The sequence below is a fragment of the Centruroides sculpturatus genome, unplaced genomic scaffold (genome assembly GCF_000671375.1).
Source record: "Centruroides sculpturatus isolate CEXI.00-Female unplaced genomic scaffold, Cexi_2.0 scaffold1, whole genome shotgun sequence".
Lineage (NCBI taxonomy): Eukaryota > Metazoa > Arthropoda > Arachnida > Scorpiones > Buthidae > Centruroides > Centruroides sculpturatus.
The window spans coordinates 18,569-45,363 of NW_019384326.1; the positions used below are offsets into that span (position 1 = coordinate 18,569).

Sequence of the window (26,795 nt, forward strand, 5' to 3'; positions counted from 1 at the left end):
AACTGATTTATATACGATTCTATTGATTTAGAAAGGAAAACTTTTAGATTATAAGAAGTGAAAATAGTGAAAATAAATTGATTTTTATCAGCATTCTATGGATATATTTACTTTACACGAGTTTAAAGGCCAAAGTTCTACATGCCAAAGTTGTAAAAATTGTAAAGTTAGTTAAAGTTTGTGAGCGTGTTTTTAAGTGAGTTAAATTTAATTAAGTGAACAACTAGTTGAAGAAAAACCTCAATGTAGCGCCCTACCGAATAGCACTCTCCCGGTAAAACGAAAGCGAAGACTCGTAAGCGGATCGTCTTCATAAATTACTAAACAGAAATTCCAACAACGAGTTGCATAACTTTCCCGGCAAAAATGTTAAATTGTATGTGGCGCCATCTGTTAGGAGATTTTGTTTTAAAAACGTTTTATATTATTAATTTAATATAAAGTGACAAAAAGCTTAATTTTGAGGGTGAAGATGAGTTTTATAAAACATTTTAAATGCTAATAACCAGTAAAGTCTTCGTCAAGTCCGACCCTGCTCGAGATGTGACACGCGACTACTACTATCTCCCCACCCCTTTGACCTTTAACCGCCAAAATTTAATGTCATCGATGGCCCTAATACACAAAACTCTTTGCCAAAGTGTCAATTTTTTCGTGGTGTTAAAGTTAACCGTATTTTAAACATTTAAAAATATTAAAGACCAGTGACGTGTTACTGAACACAGGTCAGAAGTCATTTAACAGTTAGGTGATGTCTATACGAGTATTTCATGAGGAGATTGTTACTTATTTTGATATTCTTATAATATTAATTTACTAATTTACCCATTTAATCTATTGTTTTTGTATAATAAACACGTTTTTACACCAAAATGCCCCCATTTAACAGACAGATAACGTTTACAATGCGTGGTTACGCTGCTGTACGCTTAATTTAATAATTGTGGCGTAGTTTACAGGTAAATTTGTTGAACGTAATTTAATACAGTGTTTCGCTACATCGTGTATCAGTTAATAATCCCTTTAAACTGTGATATTTAATACTAGTTTGAAGCTAGTATCTGCTGTTTAAGTGTTTAGTATTGTCTAATAAATGTCGGCATTATTCACAAATTATGTGGCTTATGTAGTTGAAACTAATCAAATTTGTAGAATTTATCTTCTCTTAAAACTAAAATTTCAATGTCAGAACGTAAAAAAAAAAAACAATTACTGTCGTCTCTTGCATAGAAGCGAAAATGATCAAACAGGATTTTTCTTTGATGCCACAGATTCAACCTACATCATCACTAAATCCTGTGTATTGTTATGTATAAAGTTCTGTTATACCTGTCTAGAGCTGTAGACTGAACGTACAGAATTATTAAAAAATTCTATATAGGAGTGTAGATTATATATATAAAGGTTTGACTGTATTATGATATTATTATACAGTATTTAGGGCTGTATATCATAATATAGTCAAACAATGGGCACCAACGAAAACATAAAAAATAACCATTGTTTGAAGGTTATCTGTGTGCATCTTTGATCAAATAAGTTCCCAAAAAACATGGCCGCTGTTTAGAGGTGTCCGCTTAACGGAGGTTCGACTGTAATGATCAATGTCGATTCGAGAGCGTTTATATGAATATTGTATTATTGGTCTGTATTTGTTTATGATACAAAGCTAACATTTCTGGCAATTTTCAGCTAAATAAATAATTATAGAATAATTAATACATAATGAAGGTAATTAAGGGTATTAATTAGATATCCAGTTAGAGTAAATTTCAGTTAAGTAAGTAGATGGTTACTAAAATAGAAACTGGTAGCGATGTAAAATTATACGAAGAATTTAATAATGATGAAGTTTAAAAAATAATAATAGATTTAAAATACAAAAACATGCTAAGTTAATTATAAATAGTACATTATTTTTAGTATAAATTTTCCCTATCCTCCCTCAAGTTTTCCCTATTCGATTTCCCCTCTCCTACCTCGAATTTCCCCTCTCCTACCTCGAATTTCCCCTAACCTACCTCGAATTTCCCCTATCCTACCCTGAATTTTCCCTTTTCTCCCGCGAATGTTCCGGATCCTCCCTCAAAATGAATAAATTAATAGTATACACACAGGGGGAATGCTTTTTAACGAGAGAATCTTATTAAATCTTGATAAAATTACACTTTTTGAATAGTTTCGAATACAGTTTGACTAATTTTTATAGTTTTGGCTGTTTGTCCGTATCTACAGTACGATCTAGCAGCTGTAAATTTCCATTTTTAATGTTTTTCGAATCGAAATTCATATATCTTACTACCGATATCCAACTATATTTAAAGTGATTGAGAAAAGGAAACGGAAGTTATTGGCATTTACCAGTTTTTCTCTTCGCGCCGCACACTACACGTCTCATCGCATCAAACTTATTATGAAGGAAAATGACGATGCGGACAAGTCACTTAATTTTTTACTGTTAATAAATTTTTCGCGTTTAAAACACAATTTTATTTCCTACGCGTGGAATGATGTCAATAAATAATTATACACACCTCGAAAATTAATTAAGAGTAAAATCTTACTTAAAATCCTCAAGGTACAAGATGTTAAAATTTCATAAAATAATGATTTTTAATGGGGGTTAGAAGGAAAAAAAAAGAGAAGTCCTATAAGGAAGTTCATGCGAAAATTATTGCTTAATCGATTATAAAATCGAAGAGATAGAAGGAAATCCAATGGATTTGGGGTTAAGATGGCAGAAAGATTTTTTTCCTTTGATAACATTGATTTACCTTCAAGGCTTCCTTCACTTACTTTATTTGTAATAACGCGGTTAATTAATTGAATATTCAAATATTAGTTTGGTTATGTTAGTAAATAGAGAGACAGTAGCGCTATTTCGGGAGCAGAGATATGATGAAAGTGAAACATAGCAATCAATTAAATTAATAACGTCTAATAAAGTTAACAAAATTCGATTTAGTGTATGCTTGTTGCATAAGTCCATTTAGAATATTCGTATTAAAATTTTAAATATATTTTTTTACTATTGGATTAATTCTAACACACTAGACTTTCGACCATATGCATCTATACACACACTGTACAGTACATAGGTCCATAGATCAACCTGTATATTATAGATCTGTACATTAATATGGTGCTTAATATTCAATACTTAAAAATTAAACTATTACGCCATTTNTTTGTATAGAGAAATAAATTAAGTAGAAAGGTATGCAAGAAAATAATTCTTGTAATTCTCATTATTATTATTATTATTTAAGTCTAATTATTTTTGGCAATCAAAAATAAATCAAGAAAATCATTTAAACAACAATTTATAGGATCCAAAAACCAACTTGACTAAACACTATAATATTGTCCAAATGATATGTAGGGTTTTACTCCGAACAAATGACCTGATAACAATCTGAAAATATAGAAAGAAAAGATTAAAAAATAATTAATTTATGAGTAAAAGACCAAGAGAAAACCGTATAAAACGGAATCGAAATTGTCAATTTGGCATTTTATATTATTTCTCGATAAGAATGGAGCGGGTGTACTGCGTCTTGAATGCAGTATCACTTCGCCGCTGTAGCTAAACAATTGGAAAATTCAAAACGTTACGTCATATGATGTGTGACGTTTTTCGTGTTTTATATAATTTCAAGTTTCTTGTATAAATTTCAGAAATTTTGAATAGATTATAACGGTTTAAATGTGTAATTTTCTAATATGTAAGAACTATTTTCCTTCGTGTATTTAGACTATAAACAAAGACTTTACTATTATTCTGGGAAAACTGTTGAATGCAATTGTTAATATATAATACAGTATTTGTTGACTACTGTATTTTTATATTTCACTTTTAATTTTAAAATTTTTTTTATAAATTTTAGATTTAATGTTCAATTTGGCATGTTTTTAAATCACTTTTTACAGTATATATGTAGTACAGTACGTCCCTGCTGGATGGCTGAGGTGATAAAGGCGTCAATCATTAATCATCAATAGAGCCAGCGTCTATGGAGGATCCAGGTTCGAGTCTGGTCAGAAATTCAACCAGATATTTCGGGCACTGTTTACAATAAGTGCAGTCCCGGTTGCACTTATTGTGAGCCTTCTTGAATTTATGATGAGTTTACTCAGGCTCATAATGGGCGAAAAAGATGTGCTGTTCATAAGGTGAAAAAATGTATAACATGATATTTTACTTGAAAATGAGGATACTGAAGCTATCACATGCATTATGAGAACGATACGTTCTGAATATAGTATCTTCTCATAATTTTTCTTTTGGTCACTTTTAGTGGATTGGATTGGTAGAAGAAGGCAACGCAACACGTGGGCGATCTGCCAAGGGAGTGGTGTGCCTCCCGGGAGGATATTCTATGGGGGAAACTAGCCTTAGGTGTTAGACATGTGAAGACTCCACATGGTCAGCCCATTGGTGAAATATGAACCCACGACCAACTTCAATTGTGGTGGGCCATTTTTAGCTACTTCTTCACTTCCTGCAATAAGACTATAAACATAAATTTTTGTAACTAATGCCGTATAGTTACTGAAATATTAATACTTCATAAAGGCTAAATTAATTTATAATTAGTTATTAAAATATGCCAGGATAAACTAGAGACATTTCTTTATAGAATTCCTTCTACTTCTGTAGATTTTATTTATGATCTTAAGTAATTATTTTGATTTATAAATTATTGATCACTCAATTTATGTATAAGTTATATATTTTTAATGAAATTTTTACAGTTGAAACTATGAAAATCTTCAGCTCGATTAAAACTTTGTGAAAAAATAATCGTTCAAATGAATAGGTTCGATTCTGTGTAGTGTATTTTAGTGTTTACGGCCGTTAATCGACATTAAAAAAGCAAAAAGCATTAGAAATTATTTGACTGATAAGCACGATTGAAGAAGAAAGATCTAACCTTTAAATCTATTTATTTATAGGACATAGAATTTATTTCTTCTGTTTATTGTTAAATGTTTACGATCAGTAACCAGTAAAACACAAGCGACTGTGTCTATCGTGCGATTGTTCCTGATAAAAGATCCTTGAAACTAGGATTTAAGAGGCAATGATAAGAAGTCGACTACCAAGTCATTTTATTCACTAATTAATTGTTTCTTAAGATGCTGTTCGAAAAGATTAAGTTAGAGAAGTTTAAAATAAGAAAATTTATTTATAATGACTGCAATTTTTTAAAGGAGAAATCTTTCATAGAAGCGAATTCCGTTTTATACAAGTTTTCTTAATATTAATTTTTATATTTTAATTTTTATTAAGCCTTTTTTAAATAATTACAACAGTAAGAATAGTTTTTTTTTATGCTAANTATAAAACTCATTTCTAACCTCAAAATTAAGCTTTTTGTCACTTTATATTAAATTAATAATATAAAAAGTTTTTAAAATAAAATCTCCCAACAGATGGGCCACACGCAATTTTAACGTTTTTTTGCCGGGAAAGTTAAGCAATTCGTTGCTAGATTTTTCTGTTTAGTAATTTATGAAGAAGATCCGTTTACGAGTATTCACTGTCGCTTTACCGGGGTAGTTCTGTTCGCGAGGGCGCTACATCGAGGTTTTCTGCAACCAGTTATTAAGTATAGCTGTTTTGCCGGGAAAGTTACACAACTCATTGCCGGAATTTCTTTTGTTTTTCCCCCTTTACCTTTGCAGCTTGGTAACTAAAATTAAAGAAACAAGTCTGGTTTTATTCTATTTTTGTCCTACGTGAAACAAATAAATTGACTTTCAGTTCGAACAGTTTAAATATAATTTTAAAGTAGCAAAATAAAACAATTTGTTGGAATCGGCAGTTAAAATTGTTTTTATAATCATCAGTAAACAATTGTAGGATCCCACTTAATTATGCTTGAAGCTAATTTCTGATGGGTAAAAGTGGCTGGAGAAAAACAAGAATTTTAATTAGGAATTGATAGTTTGAATTTAATTTCCTTTATTAACTTTAAAAACGTCTCAATTTTTATACTTTAATTAAATTTAATTTTCTTGTGTTAATGGGTAGTGAGAGGAGAGAGGTTGAAGCGCGCTAGTCAATGAGGCTAGATGTATATTTGTAGCCTTATATGAGGCCCTCTCCTTCACCGAATAACAATGAATTTAAACGGTATTTTTATAAGGTGAGGACCTAAACTATAGCGTGTTTCCCTTATCTGTAAATCTACCCTAGTTACAAATATAGGGCCCGTAAACCTAGCTTAGTCACTAATATAAGGCTTGTAAATCCATCCTAGTCGCAAACGTAGGGCCTGTAAATTTACCTAAGTCACGAATAAAGGGCTTCGCCGTCCTCGAAAACCATAAAAATCAATAAAAATAGATTTATACACAAAGGACACTTTAATTTACATCAATTTTAAATCGTATTTTTTAATTTAATGCATTAAAATTTGGGGCTCTTCTATGTTAATGGGCCTAGATAAAAGAGTCCAAAAGCAAATATAAGGCAGCTATTTATATATAGGCCGGAATAGGAATTTTTTCTAAAGAAGACAAAATGGTAAATATTGATATATAGGTCTACATAAAGAGGGATGGTAATAGAACCGAATAAGCCTAGTGACTACCCCTCTATCAATATCTATTGCATGATTTTTTACCTATAAAATGTACATTTATCTGTAGAAAATAAAGATAAATATATTCTAAAATATTGGATTTTCGAGATACACACATTTCTCTTCTACAGAATCATTTGTATGGAAGATATCTTAGATACACTTAACAATATTACAGTATTTATTACTTTTGTTTCATGCTCCTGAAGGGTGAAGACTAGGGGATTTTATCTAGTTTAAGGCCTTTAAAATAGTTATTCACTTAAATATCTCGAAGTATCTTAAGGATGACAAGATATATGGTTAGTAAATATATTAAGAAAGCTTAGATTTATGGTAAAAAGGTAAGTTTTTATAGAATTACGGATAAATATTTATTTAAAGAGTATTATTTTAAATAGAATTTAAGTGATTGAAGATGTGATTACGTACAATTTAATTGGCTACAATAATTTTAAAATTTATAATAAAACAGGGGTGGCTCTAAGTATACTCTTGGTGAGGTGAAACTTTTCTGAGGGTACCCCTTGGAAAAGTTGCAACTTTACCTTACTCCCACTATCATAATAATTGTTCGAAATTATACTACTTCTGTGCCTTTGTGTGACGTAGTGGTGGTAGAGTTAGGCGAGTGCAGCGAACCTCCACAGCTAAGGGTGGTTTCTTTAGTAAGCACAACTATAAAGACTATCAGAACTGAATTAAAATAAATAAGGCTGCAAGAAGGCTTAAGGCTTGATCCAGTGAGGACCTACTTGTCTTCCCAGCGTACGCATATGCTTCCAAGCATTATATTTTGCATATAACGTTATCTATGTAAGTCACAATACGAGTCTCAGATCGGTTTATCTACTTTGAGTTTCGCACACTTCTAGCTTCTAGCAATGTCCCTGGTCTTAAATCTACTAACGGATATAACTTAACATTACCTGTATAAATTACAGTTTTGCTTACAGAATTAAACATTAATTAAAGAAGTATGTTAATATTAAATGAGCCCAGAAGTTATATTTTAGAAGAATTTTGAGTAAGCAAATTTTCCATAAAGTCCCTTTAAACAACTTTTTATCTGTGTTTAGTCCATAGTTTTTGCAACAAAGTCTTTAAATAAAGCAATTATTTGCATGTACAAACATATACGCAACGTTATCATATGAATTTTCGTACTCTTAGTTGTAGGATTAAGGCAACGCAACAAGTGTACGATATGCTAAGAGAGGAGTTTCTACTTTTTATGGGAACCGGCTCGTGTCTGGCATTCTTTCTGTGGGGAACTGGCTTCTGTTCGGCAATTAGACACGACAGAAAAACCTGGAAAACTCCATTTGGCCGTTGGTGAGGCTCGAACCCCGGATCAACTGCCAGTTTTCAATGGTATTTTCCACTCTGCCACTGGCAGGCTGTCTTAGTCATCTCGCTTAAATTAAAGCATTAACCATATTTAAAATTAAAAAAACTAAATAAATACTCACCAGCAATAGTCGTTTAAACTTTAAGAAGAATAAAATCGAGTTTAAATATTAAATTGCAAAACAAAGATCGAAAAATTTAAATTGTATAAGAGATGAAGAAGAATCGGGGTTACTGAACCAGAAATTTAGGAAAATTAAAAGAAATTCTTAGAATAAAAATAGGCATATATTTACTTTACAGCATTAAACTCAATGGCCTCCAGTCACTTATAGATTACACGAGTATGATTGAACTTTCTCTCATACAATAGCTTATGGATGAAAGAAGGGAAAGAGAATGAAAAAAGGAAGGATGAATTCCATTAAGAATTCCATCTTTCAAAATGGTAATTGTTGAAATTGACTGAAAAAGTTCGCGGTAAATTCAATTTAAAAAAATCAGTGATATAGCACAAAGAATCCCCCTACGTATAGTACCTGTACTTGCATAAACAGAAATAAAAATGTATAACATAATAAGAAATTTTATGATTTTTAGAAGTGTATACGTGTATATATATATAAATTACGTTAAACATTTCACTGTATAAAAAAATATATTAAGAAAAACGGAGAAAGAAAATTAAATTTAGTGAAAAAGATCGTACAGAAAATGAAGAGAAAGGTTTTATGATAGTTAAAAAAAAGTTTCTTTTTCCTATTAAAAAACGGTTTTAAATGTAATTAACTAAAATTTAATTCGGCAACTTGGTAATTTTAAGCATTATATAAAAGGGGGATCGCGAATTCAACAAGCGATCTCCCTTTTATATAATGCCCACCAATGGCAGAGTGGATAAAACACATGGTAGTTGGTCGCGGGTTCTCATCTCAGTAACAGACTGGCCTGCAGTTTTCGATTTTCTTCACGCGTATAACACCTAAATAGGGCAGTTTCCCTTAGAAATTACTCCCTAGTGGCACTCCATTGGCAGTGCCTCAGGCCAAGTGATTGCCTGAAGGGCGTTGCCGTATCCCATCAAACACAACCATTCCTTTTTTATATAAATTTATGCAACGCAAAGCCCCTAGGATGCTTGAATCCTAGTAAAATAATAAACTAGGAGTATGGATAACTGTGTTTATAAGTGTGTGAGACCCCTGAAAAATTTAGGCAACTTTGAAATTAGGAAAAGGCTCTAAACTAAGAATATTTAAATTTGAAATAATCGTTATATGTCTGTTTATTGTTGCGTAACTATTATTTTTAGTTCTTTACTATTGTTAAGTAACAGTGTATTTAAATAAATACGCATACTTTATTACAGTAATTAACATTGTAACAATCAATTACGGTTTAATGTAACAATTATCATAGCAATTAAAGATATCAATTTAAATAACAATTACGTCAAATCTTCACCTCCTCATTTTATATTTACAAGTAAAATAAACAATTTCGTAACAATTATCCATTTCGTTTATCATTATTACGTAACAATTTAAAAGAAATGTACACATTTTATCAGGCGTGTATCAATTATTGTACGTTGTTTGCTATTATTACTTAATAATATAAAGAAATGTACATATTTTATAGTGAAAAGGGGGAAAGTAAAACCGAAAAAAATTTAAAAAATGCAATAACAATTATCTTTGTGATAAAAATAAAATTTTAACTGATTAAAAAATCCACACGTGAATTATTTTTCGTTAAAAAAACAAAAATAATAAATATTTGACGATGATAACNTATTAATATATTATATTAATATATAATATTAATTACCTATTTTATTTTAGTTTTTTAAAAGTTTCTACGACAGTTATTTTATTTTAAGACAGTTTCTACGAGACAAAAATAACCTTTATGCTTGTCCTTTACTCGCTTCTAGCCTACACAATATAAAATTCTATTGGGAATACTCAAGTAAACCTAAAGAAAACTCACCTTTCTGACTTGGGTGAACACCTGCCAACGTCTAGGATTTAACATAAAGAGTGACATTGTACAGGATGAAGTACACCCTGCTCTATGCATTTCCTCATACAGTCTGGTCCACGCTTTTTTTGTTGTTCCATGGCATTATACATCCGATCATCTTTATCCCGTCTCCTGATAATGTAAGGTTGTCTATTTATCCAAATTGTTATCCCTGAAGGTGGCACGAAGGGAAAAAGATGTTGGAATAACAAATCCAACTCCTTCACTGCTACTTCTGTGTCGTCGTCATATTTTGTTGCTGGAAATATTTACAAAATTTCATATATATAGGCCTATATATAATTTTTTTTTTGTTAAGTTTGGCTGAGAACTTTGTTGATNAAGTTCAGCAATTACACAGCTAATTGGACCAATTACAATTATCCATTAGTGATATTTTGCCCAATCAGAATTCGAATAAATTAGTTAACAAAGTTTAAATTAAAATAGAAACTATTTTAAGATATAAATTTATTAATTTCTCCAACAAAATGGTAAGTTTTTTTCTGTGCTTCACTACAAAGCAGCTACTAACGCGAATGCTTCACTGCAAAGCATCGTGTTTTAATTTTTGTTAATAAATTTGATTTAAAAATTAATTTTACTTTATATATTTTAAGACTATTTTTTTAATTTAAGTTGGTTTTTTTTGTTATTTTTAAAGAAAAACAATTAACTTTCGAACGATCAAATACAGAATTCCGAATTAAATCCAATTGTAAGTAATAAAAAAATCCACTTTAAAACAGATAGAAAATTCAATTTTCACTTAAACTTCACTATAAAATTGTAAGAGATTTACAATTTAACTTTACGAGAATATTTAATACACCGCTTAATAGAAGAAGAAAAGGAAAAAGTAGAAAGTTTCAGAAAAAATGCAGAAAATACAAAGAATCCAGAAAAAGTCCGGAAAAGAATCAAAGAATGTAGAAAAATCACCAGAAAAGATATAGAAGATCCAGAAAAATATAGTTTCAAGAAAAAAATCCGGAAAAGATTAAAAGAATTCAGAAAATGAACCACAGAAAAGACACAAGGATGCAGAAAAACCTCTAGAAAAGATACAAAGAATACAAGAAAACTCCAGAAAAGATACAAAGAATACAGAAAAACTCTGGAGAAGATACAAATAACACAGAAAAACCCCCAGAAAAGATACAAGAATCCAGAAAAAATACAAACTTTCCAGAAAAAAACAAACATTTACTGAAAAAAACTTAAAATTTTGCACCAAAAAATTGATTTAAAAATAAAATTTAATTAAATTATTAATAATATAGTAGTTTTAAAACAGTCGACTAAAATTGCAAATTTTAATACACGAAATTGTATTCACTTCAATATAAATTTCTTATTAAAAATTATAAAATAAATTAAATTTATTCGCTTGTTTTTATCTTAATTTTTATTAATTTTATTACAAAAATATAGAAAAATTCAGTGAAACCAATTAATTTATTGAATATTAATGGAGATACTTATAAGCCTATACATATACAGAAGAAGTGAGAGTTAAATCGAATTATGTGAATCGATAATGTTATCTTTCAGGAGTTTTAACTGATTTATATACGATTCTATTGATTTAGAAAGGAAAACTTTTAGATTATAAGAAGTGAAAATAGTGAAAATAAATTGATTTTTATCAGCATTCTATGGATATATTTACTTTACACGAGTTTAAAGGCCAAAGTTCTACATGCCAAAGTTGTAAAAATTGTAAAGTTAGTTAAAGTTTGTGAGCGTGTTTTTAAGTGAGTTAAATTTAATTAAGTGAACAACTAGTTGAAGAAAAACCTCAATGTAGCGCCCTACCGAATAGCACTCTCCCGGTAAAACGAAAGCGAAGACTCGTAAGCGGATCGTCTTCATAAATTACTAAACAGAAATTCCAACAACGAGTTGCATAACTTTCCCGGCAAAAATGTTAAATTGTATGTGGCGCCATCTGTTAGGAGATTTTGTTTTAAAAACGTTTTATATTATTAATTTAATATAAAGTGACAAAAAGCTTAATTTTGAGGGTGAAGATGAGTTTTATAAAACATTTTAAATGCTAATAACCAGTAAAGTCTTCGTCAAGTCCGACCCTGCTCGAGATGTGACACGCGACTACTACTATCTCCCCACCCCTTTGACCTTTAACCGCCAAAATTTAATGTCATCGATGGCCCTAATACACAAAACTCTTTGCCAAAGTGTCAATTTTTTCGTGGTGTTAAAGTTAACCGTATTTTAAACATTTAAAAATATTAAAGACCAGTGACGTGTTACTGAACACAGGTCAGAAGTCATTTAACAGTTAGGTGATGTCTATACGAGTATTTCATGAGGAGATTGTTACTTATTTTGATATTCTTATAATATTAATTTACTAATTTACCCATTTAATCTATTGTTTTTGTATAATAAACACGTTTTTACACCAAAATGCCCCCATTTAACAGACAGATAACGTTTACAATGCGTGGTTACGCTGCTGTACGCTTAATTTAATAATTGTGGCGTAGTTTACAGGTAAATTTGTTGAACGTAATTTAATACAGTGTTTCGCTACATCGTGTATCAGTTAATAATCCCTTTAAACTGTGATATTTAATACTAGTTTGAAGCTAGTATCTGCTGTTTAAGTGTTTAGTATTGTCTAATAAATGTCGGCATTATTCACAAATTATGTGGCTTATGTAGTTGAAACTAATCAAATTTGTAGAATTTATCTTCTCTTAAAACTAAAATTTCAATGTCAGAACGTAAAAAAAAAAAACAATTACTGTCGTCTCTTGCATAGAAGCGAAAATGATCAAACAGGATTTTTCTTTGATGCCACAGATTCAACCTACATCATCACTAAATCCTGTGTATTGTTATGTATAAAGTTCTGTTATACCTGTCTAGAGCTGTAGACTGAACGTACAGAATTATTAAAAAATTCTATATAGGAGTGTAGATTATATATATAAAGGTTTGACTGTATTATGATATTATTATACAGTATTTAGGGCTGTATATCATAATATAGTCAAACAATGGGCACCAACGAAAACATAAAAAATAACCATTGTTTGAAGGTTATCTGTGTGCATCTTTGATCAAATAAGTTCCCAAAAAACATGGCCGCTGTTTAGAGGTGTCCGCTTAACGGAGGTTCGACTGTAATGATCAATGTCGATTCGAGAGCGTTTATATGAATATTGTATTATTGGTCTGTATTTGTTTATGATACAAAGCTAACATTTCTGGCAATTTTCAGCTAAATAAATAATTATAGAATAATTAATACATAATGAAGGTAATTAAGGGTATTAATTAGATATCCAGTTAGAGTAAATTTCAGTTAAGTAAGTAGATGGTTACTAAAATAGAAACTGGTAGCGATGTAAAATTATACGAAGAATTTAATAATGATGAAGTTTAAAAAATAATAATAGATTTAAAATACAAAAACATGCTAAGTTAATTATAAATAGTACATTATTTTTAGTATAAATTTTCCCTATCCTCCCTCAAGTTTTCCCTATTCGATTTCCCCTCTCCTACCTCGAATTTCCCCTCTCCTACCTCGAATTTCCCCTAACCTACCTCGAATTTCCCCTATCCTACCCTGAATTTTCCCTTTTCTCCCGCGAATGTTCCGGATCCTCCCTCAAAATGAATAAATTAATAGTATACACACAGGGGGAATGCTTTTTAACGAGAGAATCTTATTAAATCTTGATAAAATTACACTTTTTGAATAGTTTCGAATACAGTTTGACTAATTTTTATAGTTTTGGCTGTTTGTCCGTATCTACAGTACGATCTAGCAGCTGTAAATTTCCATTTTTAATGTTTTTCGAATCGAAATTCATATATCTTACTACCGATATCCAACTATATTTAAAGTGATTGAGAAAAGGAAACGGAAGTTATTGGCATTTACCAGTTTTTCTCTTCGCGCCGCACACTACACGTCTCATCGCATCAAACTTATTATGAAGGAAAATGACGATGCGGACAAGTCACTTAATTTTTTACTGTTAATAAATTTTTCGCGTTTAAAACACAATTTTATTTCCTACGCGTGGAATGATGTCAATAAATAATTATACACACCTCGAAAATTAATTAAGAGTAAAATCTTACTTAAAATCCTCAAGGTACAAGATGTTAAAATTTCATAAAATAATGATTTTTAATGGGGGTTAGAAGGAAAAAAAAAGAGAAGTCCTATAAGGAAGTTCATGCGAAAATTATTGCTTAATCGATTATAAAATCGAAGAGATAGAAGGAAATCCAATGGATTTGGGGTTAAGATGGCAGAAAGATTTTTTTCCTTTGATAACATTGATTTACCTTCAAGGCTTCCTTCACTTACTTTATTTGTAATAACGCGGTTAATTAATTGAATATTCAAATATTAGTTTGGTTATGTTAGTAAATAGAGAGACAGTAGCGCTATTTCGGGAGCAGAGATATGATGAAAGTGAAACATAGCAATCAATTAAATTAATAACGTCTAATAAAGTTAACAAAATTCGATTTAGTGTATGCTTGTTGCATAAGTCCATTTAGAATATTCGTATTAAAATTTTAAATATATTTTTTTACTATTGGATTAATTCTAACACACTAGACTTTCGACCATATGCATCTATACACACACTGTACAGTACATAGGTCCATAGATCAACCTGTATATTATAGATCTGTACATTAATATGGTGCTTAATATTCAATACTTAAAAATTAAACTATTACGCCATTTAAATCATTAATTTTCTGAATTTTATTATTTAAAATATGTTTTAAATTCGAAATTAAATTTAGAAAATATCTCTGAACAACGGTTTCTAATGGAAACATAAAAGATGGAGGTTCCTGTCTATAATTAGATTAATTTAATTATTTAATTAGAAATATTTGGATATACCGTTTTAAATAGCATTAAGCTTTTTATGAATTAAATTAATTATAATAAAAAAATTATACAATTAACTTTAATTTAAATCCAAATAGAGTTAAAATATAATATTTTTTTTTACACTAAAAAATAATTATAATTAATATACGAAATTATTTAATATAATTTCAATTATGTGAAATTCTTTTGTTTTAAATTAATTAATTAATTATTTTTAAAGAACATTTTAATTTATTTAAATCTAAGATTAAATTAAAGACTGTGTATGATAAATTTTGTGTAGTCGAGGCCCTATCACAAGGGGCCAACAAGGTCATTTAAGCATACCTCAGATTTTATAGGGCCTTAAAAGTATTTTTTTACGAATTATTCACCTCATTGTATATCTTATGCATTAAAAAAATCCTTTTTAATAATAAAATATAACAAAATAAATTAAATATATAATAAATTTTTTAATGAAGTTGTGTTTTTAAATGTATTAAGAGATGAACACCGGATATAGACTTATTATGGCCCTAAACTATGACATAAGAGGCTTTTCCCATATATCAAATGATTATAAATTTAAAAGAATGAGGCCCTAAGTTGTAGCCTAAATAATGCCCTTAATAAAGCCCTAAAATTACAACAAATAAGAGGTCTTTCCCATCCATCAAATACTTATAGATTTAAAAATCGGAGGGCCCGAGTTGTACCTTAAATTGTGTAACTAACTAATATAGTTTTAAATTTACATAGAAGAGGCCCTGCCCCTCCACCAAGTAATAGGTTTAAAAACACGAGGTCCCAGACTGTAGTATATATAATTATATATAAATCTACCCGTAAGGCCCTAAAAAAGGGGGGAGTTAAGCAAGCACAGGCCCTTCTCGATCTCTATAAAGCTTACTTTTTTAAATCAAATCTATTTTTTGGCAATGTAGGACCCTTAATATCAGGAATTACGTAACGTTGAAAAGAATACCCTTTCAATCTTGCAATTTGATTTCTAAGTAGAATTGATCCACGAACAGAAGTTAGGATATTTGTGTTTGTTGATCTGGAACACCTGGATCTATTCAGAAATGGAATACTTTATTGTAACTTGGCTTAATGGTATTTGGCAAAGACAATCAAAAGACTTGTTATTGATTGAAAAGACAATTTATATATTACTAATTAAAATTAAACACTATTCTTTGTAGGAAAACAAGATTAAAAAAAAGAAAAAAATATATATATATAGAAAAAAATTATTTTGTTTATATAATTCTAAAAAAAAATTAAAATTTAATTAATTTTTACAACTGTATACGTTCCAGAATTGACTTTAAAATGTATCTTATTTATTGGGCTGCAATTTTCAATAATTGTACACCTTTAAATTCCCACTGTCGTTCGTCCGTTTATCTGTCTGTCCTTTCTTAATTTCGAGATCCTAAAAATAGTAGTAAGTACCTTTCTCATCTATCAAATAATCATAAATATAAACGTGTGAGGCCCTAGATTGTGCCTTTAATAAAGCCCTAAAAATATAACAAATAAGTGGCCTTTTCCATCCATCAAATAATCATAAATTTAAAAACCTGAGGCCCTGAGTTGTATCTTAAATTGTGCTACTAACGTAGTCATAATAATATAGAAGTTCAGACCAGATATGGAAAGCTTAGAGATAGGAGGCTCTATTAACTATATTAACGTAACTTCCTGTCTAAACAGGAAGTTACGTTATTTCAATTCAAAAATTATCTCCCGAACCGACCGGTATGACTCCGTAGTTAAAAGGAAAAGTATGATTTACAGGAGCAAGACAATACTAAAATTGAGAGCATTGCGATAAAAAATTTCAACCCGGCATTGTGACGGTGTGACAATAAATAATTGCTCGTTCAATACGTATAAAACCTCTGAACAACGGCCACTCGCGTGAATGTAGGAAATGGCCGCCGTTTAAAGGTTCAATTTGGGAGGTTCAATTGTATATTTGAGTATATATACTTTGCAGGTATTATGCTTATTAATTTAATAAAAATTATGTACTATATTAAACAAGAGGAAAAATGGTGTTGTTTTTACTGTTGTTTGTTAAGTAGATTAATTTTTATGCTTCTGAAGCTGGTTAACATACCAGAAACAGGTGGGAAAATATTAATTTAAGTAATTGCTAGATTAATAAAAAAAATTAAATATGCTTACGTATCTAAAAAAAGACTTAAAAATAGAAACTAAGAAATTTATTAATTTATTTTCAGCAAAATTATTTTAAAACAAAAAGGAAAATATAATTTATAATTTAATAGGCTCTTATTTTTAGTTTTAGTTTTAATTTTTTTTTTACAATTTTCTGAATGGTGTAAAGATTTATTATAATTTCTTAATGCTTTACCTCACAAACTTGTAACTTACTCCAACTACCTATTCGTGATAAATATTCATTCTTTACTTAAACATAACTACTAATTCCCATCTATAAATAAAAAAAAGCAAGCTCTGATAGGTTTTCTTATGTAACAAGCTCCATCATGTGTACATAATAATGACTTCGATGATTATTTATCTTTTCTTCACCTACCCTTTATCGAATTATTAATAAAAAACTTCGTTTTGCCTTTTGGGATACAGATAATTAGGATACTCCAGAGGATTTAGGATGCATATACAGACTTTATTTATAGTTTGAATGAATATTTATACATTTATTCACACCCCTAGCTCTTGACATAACAATAGATACGAATAATTGATTAGATAATGTTAAATTCAATTCTCTTTAGAGTGATGCCCATGGACAGTATCTGTTGAAAAATCTTAATTTTATGGAAAATTTTGTTGAATTAAACAAAATTTCTGTTGATTTGTTAATAATTTTAATGATTTCTCAATGCAAAATAAGCGAGGAAATAATTTGTGGAATTGTTTTAAAAAATTTGGTTTTTACAGGAAGATTGTAGAGTGCTTCAGGATTTTCCCTTGTAAAATATTAATTTTTCCCGTTTCTAATGTGAAATTTCGACAGGAATTTCGTGTAAATTGTTGGTGCAGGAAGATTTTTTGCCAATTTCTTCCAACTTATGTATGGAAAAAAAATTGCTAGACTTCTACAAATATTTGAAGGGTTTCCTATTTCATCCATCTACTTTTCCTACTGATTTTTATGGATCTAGAATATGTTTGGAATATTCTATCAAGTTTTATTTAAGATTTGTGAATAAATCTGTTAAACAGGCGAGCATTATCGTGTTTCAAAACATTATTAATGGTGCGATCACTTAAATATCATGTACTGAGATACTGTTTATCTACGAGTATACTGAGATAGGTATGTCTGAAAGCGATACTTTGTTACTGAATTTAGCACGTTATTGCTGCTTATGTTCAGATACGAGATGTTCTTTTATGTATATTAAATGTAGATAAGTATAAGCTAAATTGGAGGATGGTAATATGAAAGAGAAATTGAAACATAATCAATCATAAATGCGTAATTTAATGTGTAAGATCGGAATATAATAGTTCTGTGGGTTGAGAGTAGTTTATAAGCATACTTTAGTGCATAAGATTAGATTATGATCAAAGTTTGATAGGTTAAGAGCAGCTTATAGGCATACTTCAACGTATAAAATCAGCACATAAGCATAGTTTAATGTTTGAAGCATAATATACAAACTTCTAAAATTAGCAAGATTAATGTACACAGATTAATTAACAAGAATTGCTTACAGGTCTTACAAGAACAGGAATTTACAATAGTTAATCAATTATGAAGAGTTAATACAGTCTAACGATAATGATATACAAAGATAAACAGCGCAACGTATAGTTAAGGATTAACAAGAGTTACATATAAGGATTTGCAAGAATATTCTATAGCGGCATTGAATGAACAAATTTTATAGGAATTAATCAGGATTTTTATAAAATTTACAGGGATATTGTACAAAGGATTATGTACAGTACAAATTTTATAGGATAAACTCTCAATGTTTACATGTAAACTGTATAGGAGCGATGTACAATGATTAACAAAGATTTTGTACAAGCTTTATACAGATAATGTACAATAATTAAGTGTTTTTATTTATTAACTTTTATTTACGGACGAAGTCTCGGAGACTATAAATGCCACTCCACTAAAGAAAACAGAAAAACCACCAAAACTTATTAAAATAGTGTACAAACTTTATAGGAATGATATATAAGGATCGGCAAGGATAAAAATAAAAGATTTAATACAAGAAAACTAACAAAGATAATTTACATTAATGGTATTACTTACGAAAAAGGCAATGAAATTAGTCTTTGTAATGAGAAAACCGTCATAAAAAGTAGAATTAAGAAATGAAAATTAAAAATTCCTTATATAAAAATGAGTAATTTTATAGTAATTTTTTCTTTCAACCGCTTTATAATGTTACAAGTCACGTTATCACATCAAAATAAATAGGAGGCAACTCGAAATTTTCCAATTAATCAATCAAAATTGATAAAAATTTACCTGAATAATTCATTATCTGTAACGAGAAAGACTTGGAAAACGCATTAAGAAAATGGAAAATATTTATTAAAAAATTAAGAAAAATTAATTTAGTTTTGAAAATTTAAGAAGAAAATCAAATCGAATCACCTAAACACCTTTAAAAATTGCAAATTACCTAGTAAAAAAGGAATATGAAAAAAAAAGAAATTCAAATTGTAATAAAATTTAAGTATGCAATTCTTTAGAAGAATTTTGATTAGTTTAGTTTTATTTATTTTCTTTTTCTCTTCTGTTTTCTACAAATAAAACATTATCATTCAAACCTTAGTTGATATCGAAATTTGATTAAGTATCCCTTTCGAATGTTAAACAAGCCATTACTTACCATGCAACCACTCGAGTAAATGCTATTTTTATCCAGGAAAAAAGTCATTTAAACACTTCTTTTTTTAACTATCGTCAAATGGGGGAGGGGAGGAACGTTATTCCCGGAATTTAAGTATTGTTATTACGTTTTCTTGACGTCATTTTTCATTCAAGAAACTCATCTTATGCATTGAAGTTCGACTGTTGTAGTTTTGTTTTTGATTTTTTTTCCTGACTTTAAAATATATATATATATATATGTTATTATTATTAAAGAATTCAGTTTTTTTCTGGAAGGTTTAAATTACTTTCTNGTATAATTTTTATTTGTTTTTATATTTTTCAATGTATTTATTTCGTTTGTAAAACATAAAGAAATCATTTTTAACGATACAATAGCCACGATTATTATTTTAAAAAGTTTACGTTAGGCTTAACATCGACGAAAATTCAACGAGAAGCGACACGCAACGGAGAAAAATTTCAACACGGGTAGGTTAATATATTTGTTTGCACATAATCGGTTATCCAAAAAATAAGTTATCCGAACAACCCCAGTCCCCAATTGATTCGGATAAACGACGCTCTACTGTATTAAAATGACAAGCGTGACAATTGATGTTAAGTCATCACTATAAAGTATTTTATCGTAAAAATACGTAAGGAGGATGAGTCCTCTTTTTCGGAGGACACGTTTGGGACAAATCGCACTTTATTTACAAGACTTTACAGTTCATAAATTGTAAAGTATTGCAGTCTTTTGAACGAAAGTGCGAACTGTAAGGCATGACACTTCACAGACAAGACGACATGAAACCTTTCTGGACGAGGTACGAACTATAAAATAATAATAATACTTATTTTACTAAAACTTATTAATCTTTTCTTAAGCAACTGTAAGTCTGAAAATGTTAGAATTTCTCGGAGTACGAATTAAAATTATACTCCATATATTAAATTAATGAACTTCAAAACGATCTTCATATTAATAAAGCTAAAAATTAATATCGATTTGTGATAAAAAGTATTATTATTTCTAAACTTCATACTGATTTCATTTAAGGAATATTATTGTTATTATGGGATTTACTTATAGTGGAGTGGCAAGATAAGTAGAAGCGCATGTACCTCCCCAGCAATCTCTTTATTGCTTCTTTCTTAGTTATGACTCGTTCACCTGAACTCATATTACTTATTGTCTCTGTAGATATTTCTAACACTATAGTTTATTATCTGTTGTGGTTACTTGTACAAGACGTTACTCTCTGCGAATTAAAAGTAAAGATAATGTCATTTTAGTTAGTATTAAGTCGAGGAAGACTTTCAAAAAGTTCGGGAAGAGGGGGAGGGAAACACGAAATTCTAAAGGAATATTTAGTTAAGTATGCGTAAATTTAATTCTAATTAAAGTATGGAAATCTTTAGGTCTGCAATTTGAAAATTGAAGTCCAATAACTTATGTTGAGAACAAAATCATCTTAATTAAGTTACACGTAATTATTAAACACAATTAACTGCTACTTATAATGATTATACTTAACTATAATTAAAATTATTAAGCTTTAAGGTCAGAAAAAGAAATTTAGAAGTGATTTTTAATGTGTTCAAGCTTAATTGATGTGCACATAATCATGTTAATGATAATCCTGAACATATTTCTTACAGATTTATCAGGATTACAACTGAATTAACTCACTTTAAATGCAATTATCTTTATGTACGCTAGTATCAGTGTTATCTTCGTTATTCAATTCTTATATACTCTCGCCCCTTTCTATCGTCGAAAATTAAAATCTTTACCACTTTATAAAATTAAAATATGTTTAAAACATCGAAAATTCTGTACATAAATCAATTAAGTGTAGTAAAATATTAAAGGTTAATTGTGACGTTGACTCAAGTGTTAGACAAGGCATTAATGGGGTTGAATAATTAAAATCTACCCTACGGTTTATCGATTAAAGTGTTAATAAATAAAATTATTTACGTTTTTTATTTTTAAAAAATTGGTTTTTTTTTTAAATGTATATTTTAAAGGTTAACAGGTGTTTTCACACGGTGGAAGAGTGAAGGGGTGACGACGCTAAAGTGAACTTTGAACTCTTAATTTGATGATTTGTAGTTGTTCCTGTAGGATATTTTCAATGAAGGAGGGTGACGAATTATCTAAAATTTAATATATGCACATATTTATGTAAATATGTATAAAAAAATTATTACAAATTACAATTATTGCCTTAGGTATGTTGTGAATATTTACTCATCGAATTGCTTGTGGGTGTACAGTTATTAGATGTACTATAAATATCTTAGTGTAGTTTGTGCTTCTAAGTTAATATATCAATAATTTTCAATTATTAGTTTTCTTAATGTTACTGTAGTACTGTACAGTACATATTAACGACATTTTCATGAGCTTCCTGTTAAAACACTTGTATAATGACGTTTTCCCTGTTATGATTTTAGGAAAATATAAGTCTAAATTCGCCTTTAAAACAATACGTTTTCCTTTTTCTTCAAATAATTGAGCCTTATAATTGGATAAATAAAGTGACTGAGCGCGAGAATCGCTCGAAAACGAAGCGACGCGATAGAGCGATAATTCATAATCATCACTTTCAAAACGAAAATATATATGAATATATATTGTTATCAAATGTTCGTTTTAACATAATATATATTTTATATTTTGGACGTGAAAAGTTTTACGGAATTGAGTTAAATAAGAGTGTCGCGCGCTAAAATCGCTGGCGACGTAGCGACGCCATTTTGCGATAATTTTAATTGTCGTTTCTAAAGTAAAACTTTAAGGAAATTTAGTACATTTTGTGAGTGATATAATAAGGACATTGCCAAATATTTTCAAAACTTTGAAATTTGGGGCTTTTTAAGATTTATGGGATTGATAGAAGAAGAGTAAGCAACACAAGGGCGATCTGTCAAGGTGGGTGTCTCAGAGAGGACTTTCTATGAAAAAACTGGCCCCATTTAAGTGCTAGACACGTGAAGAAGCTTCGAAAATTCCACGTGGCCAGCCCATTGATCAGGCATAAACCCACGACTATTAGTTTAGTGGCTGTATGAACTTTTCCACCGGTGGGCAAGATTTATAAACTAGAGTAATTTCTGGCTAAGAACAATAAAATTGAGTAAAATTTTATCGATTTTGTCGCCTTTGAATTTGAGGAATGAACATTTCTTCATATACCAAAAAACTAACCATTATTACAATCAATTTAAAAATCTACACACAATTCACAAAAACTAACTTAATGCCTTTATGTCATAAGCGCAATAAGCGTAATTGATATATCGCACGCGAGAATCGCTAGCGACGAAACGACGCGACACTGCGATAATTCTAATAGTCGTTTCCGCGAGGCATTTTGAGAACATTTACTCCAATATTTATTAAATTTAATGGTTTTAAACGTTAAAAATATGAATATTGTTCAATATATTCGAATTTAGAGCAATCGTAGCATATTAATACCGTTAAATTTTAAGGTATATTTATCCAAATTTCTCTGTATATAACGATAAAACTGAGTGAAATTTTAAGAAATTTGATTAGTTTTTAGCATTTTATATATAATTTTTTTACACATTTAAACGATAGAAAACGAAGAGAAGCGATTTGAAGTGTCGCAAACTCTCCATTTTCCATCATAAAATTAACCAACGTTTCAACTAATTTTCCATCTTCAGCTTATAGAAATTAATTTAAATTTAAGTATACCTTGATATATTTATGCTGGAAGCGATTATTATTATCGTAAATTTGATAATAAACGGAAAATTATATGATTTTGATACAGTTAAGTTGTTTATTGAGAAAGGTTTCATTAATATTAACCTATTGGCACTTCGTCAAGGAGACCAAAAAAAAATGGGCTAAAATATAACTTACAAGAGCTTCAAAATCGACTGGGAGATAATTAATTACTTAAAATTCTCGTCTACTAAACAATAATCAATGTATTTACATTATGTAAGCGTTAAAAATTCAATTTTCTTTAAGGTACATTCATAAGTTATTCAAAGATTCCACCCCTTTGGTATTGACAATATTCATAAATATTGGATGACATGTCGTGCTAGAGATTAAACTGTCATTTATATATATATTATTTAAGTAAATAAAATAATTAATTAATTATTTATAACATAAATTTTCAAAAAAAAAAAAATTACTACTTTTGCTACATTTTAATGCATTTTTGGGGAGTTTAAAGTGGGAAATTCACATAGGAAGTGGGCATTACTTAAGTTTAAGTAGATTATCATACAGATTGAGTACATACATCTGTTGAAACACAGCAAGGAGTGACAACCTTCACTAGTATAATGTAAAGTTGAGACAATTAACTAGTTAAAATTATAATTAATTAACATAATTATGGAAAAAGTAGACTCGAAAATTCATTCTTAAACTTCATTTAATTAAATTTCATTACTGATTTTCAAGTCAACTCAATTACACATCACTCTCTACCGAAACATCCCACCTTTATACTTTAAAAAATTACGATTACAGTCATGAAAAATCATTAAAGAGACATAAAATTGTTAATTTAAAGCCTTAAAATACAGAAAAAAAATATATAAATTTAATACTTCGCGAAGATCTTAGATGCTGTCAATTGATATAAATATGAGGAGTATTGCTTGAGGATAAGCTTAACCTTTGCTTACTCCAGCATAAAGATCCACACTTATACTTAAAAAAATGCTTAAATTTAACTTAATATGGCTTAAATATGCTCCTAATTTAAATGTAATGAATTAAATGACAGTTAAGAAATGTGTAAATTATTGTACGGGTGAGAAATTTTGTAAATTTAATTTACAATTTCGTTACGTAATTTATAGGAGAATTTGTATAGAAGTTGCAAGACTTCGCGTAACAACGAAACCACTGAAAGGGACTTTAAATGTGTTCAGGAAACTTCATTGTCCACAGTATTTCTATAATAAAATATTTATGGATAATTAAACTTAATTTATATACTGTTTAAACTAATCTTAAATACCATTATACGCTTCTTCCAAGTAAATATATGGGTAGAAGACCGTACAGAAATGAAGATTTCTTCGTTATTTAACGTACGAAAACTAAATTTGATAAAGAAATTAATTTAAAATTTATTCCTCAATTGATTTCCGTATGATTCGAGTTCGAATTCCACGTGAAAAAAAGCATTATTCTAGTTATAAACGGAGCGCCTCTTAAAACAGGACTCTGAAAATTACATCGTAAGGAGGGTAGTTCGAACTTTAAATCATTAAAAAAAAACTCTTTATAGTATTAAACCCACCTGCAACACCAAATACCGTTGCTATGGCAACTATCCAAATTGCTTGAGAGAGCGCTGTACATGTCGCCATAGTTGAAACCATGTGACAAGTAAAGCACCAACACAGGTCAATGGATGTAGCCCGCTGCAAACTCTGACGTTTAATATATAGAAGGCATCATCCATCGGACTCTATTGGATGATAGCATGTGACGTCACGCTCCAGCTACCATTGGGCAGTGAATATTGTTTACGTGGGTGTGCGTGCGTGTGTATATATGTGTGTGTGTGTGTGTGTGTGGTGTGCTGCAAAGTTTTTGTTTTGAGAAGAATTTCTCTATTTTTTCACACTTTTGGTCCCTCCCCTTAAATTAGTACATAATTAATGATAATTAAATCTCAAAAAACGCCTTAAAAATCGATTCTTTAGTTTAAAAAATGAGCTTTGACACCCCCGAAACGTCACTTTTAATTGAGTTACGAGGCACTTAATTACGTTAAAAAATATTAAACTTTTAATGAGATTTATGCTAAATTTAGGTGTTTTTTTGATTATTTTTATACCGTTTTATTTGCATACAAATAGATATTAATAAATAAAATAAAATTTAATTTTTTATAACCTGGTCTATTTACTTATAGGCAGGTTGCACTGAACTTAAATCATGTATTAACATCCTCATGCTAGACAAATATAAATAAAACAGAAATTAGAATCTAATTTTAGAATAATTTTATGAATAATTTTAAAGGTTTTTCTTACTTTATTATGATTAAAATTTTAAAAAGTATTTACTTATAAAAATACGTAATTTATTTATAAGCAAAATATTTCGATTTAAACAAGTAAAACGGTCGAAATACAATTATATCCATTTTTTTCATTAAATAATAAGAATTTTTAAATCCCTTTAAGTAAATCACACGAGTTAACATGCTTCTTCTAAAACTTATAATAATTTATGAGTTAAATTCGATAGAAATTTCAAAAAGGATCCAACAACGTTACACACTCGCTACGAAATTCGTTATTAAATATTGAAAACTGGCTTAAAAACTTACTTAAAGTTAATTTATGGTGTGGGAAGTTTGTTAGAAAGTAAACTTATAAAAATATACTATTTTTTGGGGGGAATGAAACGATAGTTTTCTTTCATAAAATGGAACAACTTTCGAAGACTTTATGTTATATTTACTTTATAAAATTTTATTTGATATTTTTCAATATAAAAGAAAGAATTTTCAACTATGCCTGTCAACTATTGTTAACGAAAAATTGGACACAAATTCTTCAATGACAGAAATATTTTATAGGGGTTTTTTTTTTTTCCTTCTTTGTCGAATTATACAAAATATTCTAGAACTGCCATACTTCATTTTCATCAATGTTTTTTGGACGTTAAATTTTATATTTTTTTTTTTATAAATTATCTGTATATATGGTACATACATATAGAAGAAGCATCAATATTGTATAGAACTATAACCTTTCTGTGATTTAAATAAAGAAAAAAAGAATACAAAGTTTCAATTGAAACAGAATCCTGACATTCAATCTACCATTCACTATATATTGTTACAGTCTGAAACATTTGATTACAACATGATGTTAGGTAGTAATATATGCAACTATTTTGAACTTTCTAACCATTTTTTTTACAAACAAGAAACCCCTAAAATTACTTCTAAGCCTTAAAATTCAATTCTGTGAAGTTTAATATTTATCAAATAAAGAACTTTTTAAGAAACAGAAGATTTTTTTAATGTTGTTTCATTAATAAAAGCAAGAAGAAAATAAAAATATA

The 26,795-nt window shown here is 29.2% G+C and overlaps 1 long non-coding RNA gene across 1 annotated transcript; it reads right to left on the reverse strand.

Annotated features, from left to right (window-relative positions):
* Window positions 1-3,244: 3,244 nt before the first annotated feature.
* On the reverse strand, window positions 3,245-25,133 carry LOC111627392. Its single transcript, XR_002756995.1, has 3 exons — window positions 25,012-25,133; window positions 9,933-10,224; window positions 3,245-3,415 (listed from the first exon to the last, which is right to left on the reverse strand). It is a non-coding gene; the product is annotated as an uncharacterized LOC111627392 (long non-coding RNA).
* Between the last annotated feature and the right edge of the window lie 1,662 nt (window positions 25,134-26,795).